Below are 4,075 nucleotides of genomic sequence, written 5' to 3' on the forward strand. Positions count from 1 at the left end.
CTTTAGGAGAAGCTTTGGCTCAAAAAGAAATAGCATGCAATTCAGGCAGTTGATCAGTTCTTCAAAAGAAGACCTACAGGGGTCGAGGAACTCAGATACTGAAGAAGGTCACTGCAACTATTCAATACAGTAACATTATGGAGTAGGCAAGTCATCACCAAAACATGAGACCTTGGCTGGACTGCACTGAAGAGTTCCTCAGAGCTATTGAGGCACCAGAGGCATGCCCTCAGAATACTAATTGCCCATTCCAGGGTGATTCTGGTAACACTGAGTCTCAGCTGGGATCCAGGGAAACCAAACCCAGCAGTCATCACTGCACAAGGTTGTCTCAAACACTTGGTTTCTATCTTTCAACAGCAAAGAGCGATTGCATGGTGAACTGTCTCAATATAGTAGGTATCTGGATAGTGAACATTGTACGCACGCAGTATGAGGCATTAGTATTCACTAACTAGTTGTGCATTGATTGAATGAAAAACTTCTCTGTTCATGAAACTGATGGAATTTTGGAAAGAGGCACATACAGTGGCATGAGTGCAATTTATGGCAGTTCAGTGTGTTGATTCCTGTGATAAAGGTGTTGTCTTATGAGGAAACAGTGAGCAACTCATTGGAGTTTAGAAGAATGACAGGTGAACTTATTGAAACCTATACGATTCTGAGGGGAATTAGCAGGGTAGATGCTGAAAGAATGTTTCCCCTCTTGGGGGAATCTAGAACTACGGGACATAGTTTCAAAATAAGGGGTCTCCCTGAAGGGGGAGAAGGAGGGGTTAAAAGATGAGAACAATGGATGGGGAAGAAGATTTGACAAACTACAGGTAGTCATGAGTTACAGAGTCGGGCAAGGGTCAAAGCTCATGTGTACGTGCTTTGTCATGATTGGATGGTAGAATCACGGATACGTGTTTTGAATATGATTGGGTAGTATAATCATGTGTACACGCCTTGAATGTAATAGGATAACCTAATCACGTGTAAATGAATACAATTGGATAACGATGTTAGAGTAAGAAATATGTCAACTAATGATTGGTATATTCAAATGAACTATGATCTGCAAGGCTATAAAGTAATGGAATGTAACTGTTCGGAGAGCTTGTACGCTATTTTGTGGATGGATGCAGCTCCCCTGCATATGCTTGAATAAACCGGTGTTAAGAAGCTTGAGTCTCGTTTGGTCTCTGCGGAATCAGAGGGTGTTTGATGCTCCCTTTCACTCCCATAATATCATAAGACAGGTCATAAGAAATAGGAACAGGAGTAGACTATTTAGCCCACCGAGCCTGCTCCTCCATTCAATAAGAACATTGATGATCTAATCTTATATGCTGCAATAAGGTCACCTCTCATTCTTCTAAACTCCAATAAGTATAGGCCCGACCTGCACAACCTTTCCTCATAAGACAACCCCTTCATCGCAAAAATCAGCCTAGTGAACCTTCTCTGAACTGCCTCCAATGCGAGTATATCCCTCCTTTAGTAAGGATGGTAATTTAAGACAGAGATGAGGAGGAATTTCTCCTGTCTGACGATTGGTAATCCTTGGAATTGTGCACCCCAGAGAGCAGTGGAGGCTGGGCCACTGAATATAGTCAAGGCTGAGTTAGACAGATTTTTGATTTGTAAGGGAGTTACGTATTCTGGCAGGGAAAGCAGGTTAATGGAGTTGAGGTCACGACCAGATCAGCCATGATCTTACTGAATGGCAAAGTAGGCATGATGGGGCGAATGGCCTACTCCTGCTCCTATCTCTCATGTTCATATGCCACATATGGGGTTTATCCTGTCACTATAAAACTGGACAGCCTTTTCCCACTGATGAACGATAGGGATGAACTGTAGGGATGGCTATATACCCTCATATTAAAGCTGTAGTTTCATTCACCCCATACTTAGGGCAGAATTTTCCATTCCAAACACTAAGTCCGATGGTGGACGGAAGAATTGGCGTGATTCCCTCTGGGCTACGGGACAGGTGAACACATACAAACTTCCGCTTTTCAGCTCATTAACTATGCATCAGTGAGGAGTTCGGCAAATCTCATGACGGGGCAGCCAGGAAGCTGCCTGCCCCACCATTACCTCATGGGGTTGAAGGTCCTGGCACCATATTTAAAGGGCACCCGGACACACATTCACTCAATGCAGGCCAGGAGCTCCGCACTACTCCTCCAGAATCCCTGCGGCCGCAGCTCAGACTGGACTGGAGAAGCTGGCAGGTGAGAGCAACCACATCCCAGGACAAAAAAGGACTCTTCCAGCATTGCCTTTTGCTCATCTCTGGACTAGACAAGGGCACCGTCAGTGATACACCCATGATCGGGCCAATGCCCGTCATTGCAGTGGTTTATGTTGGCCAGCACCTTGACCTGATAGAGGCCCCACTGCCTCTTGCTGCTTAGGCCCTTCGTCCTCCTGGCCTGCGCCAACCAGTGACACACCCTCCTTCTCCTCATCTGGATGAGGCCATTACCAAGGCAGGGTTGCCTGCATCCTCGCATCTCAGTGGATGTGTGAACGAATTGAAGTGATACATTTAGTGAACATGTCCTTTACAGGTTTCCCTCCACCTCAAAGCCAGCAGGCCCGTGCTAAACCCTTCACCTGGACACCATCTAGATAGGGCATCCCCACCCACCCCTTCCAGTTAAAGGACATCCTGCAAGACCAGAGGTGGGTGTTCCTCCTGTTCATACACGACTGCGCATGGAGACATTTCTCTTTGGCAAGGGTGATGAGAGCCATATGGAGCCAAGGAGCATCATGTGGACACTTTTCACCTGGTCTCCACTACCCTCGGAACTCTATAGAGAGATCATTGCCTTGGCAGCATAGAAAGACTAACCACATGACCCCTTGTCAGCTGTGACCATTCACCCGGGAGGATAGGAGTTTGGAGTCGCAGGTTTGCTGCCCTCCACTAGCCGTACCCCTTGGAGGCACCCAGCTCCCTCCCGCCCTTCATCCCTGACTGCAGCCAATGGCAAATGGCACAGAATGAATGGCAGCTCTGCACCTTGCTGGGCTCTCAATGTTATGAGACCCATGAGTTGGGAAGAAACCTGCTGCAATGCAGCCTTCACCATAGAGAAGAGAATACAAATGAGCATATTTGATGTCCGGTTGCTTCATGATTATCAGGGTTTCCTTTTAGTCAGCCACTTGTGCTGACCTTGAGCTCCACCCACCCAAAAAGACCCTCCTCCCACCTCAAGGAATCTCACTAACTGACTGACTGGGTGGTCAAGGTCAGTTTGGAAAAATGGTGCGCATCACCTTTCAAACTCGCTCTACCACATTTCACCCTCCCCCTGTCACCCACCAACATCCCCCCGCCCCCATCATGATAGACCACCCAATATCACCATTCCTCTCCCCTCTGTCACCTTGTACCACCCTGGACCCTATCACGATCCATCTCCACATGCCTTTCCGCCCCTCAGAGCAGACACCCATTACTGTCCCCATGCCCACCCTGACCCTGCCCCCCTCCTGTTATCTGAGCCACCAATCTAGTCCCTCTCCATGACCCACCCAATGGGACCTTCATCAACTGGACTCTGAGCCTGGACCTGCCACCCTACCACATCCCACTCCTCTCTCTGACTGTGACTGTTCCCTCCTATCACCAGTACCCTGAGTTGTCCCACAAGGACCTCTCTGTCAACACCACCAACCCACCCTTCCCACCTCTCCCATGTAAGCCTACCTTCCCTGTTCAGTCTTTGCTCCACAATTCCACCCTATCACCCTGCACCCCGCCCCCCCCCCCACGCCCTTCCCTTGCCTCTCTTGCCCACTTTGGCACAGCATTTGCTAATGGCACTCAGTGTGAGGGAAGGTGTGCGAGGTCCCCAAGGAGAAGAAGGCAACATCTACAGACCTCAGTCATGGAAGAGGTGAAGCTCACCAGCTGCACGCCACGTATATACATTCGCAAAATTGAATGTTCTAGCTTCCCGCTGGCTGGGAACTTGGAAGGGGGGATTAATTCGGTGAGGCAGCCTTTTAATGAACATGCATGAGATGCTAATACATGCAAATGGAGTTCCAGACATTGCTCATCGGG

This window comes from Cetorhinus maximus, chromosome 8 (genome assembly GCF_964194155.1).
Source record: "Cetorhinus maximus chromosome 8, sCetMax3.hap1.1, whole genome shotgun sequence".
Taxonomy (NCBI): Eukaryota; Metazoa; Chordata; class Chondrichthyes; order Lamniformes; family Cetorhinidae; genus Cetorhinus; species Cetorhinus maximus.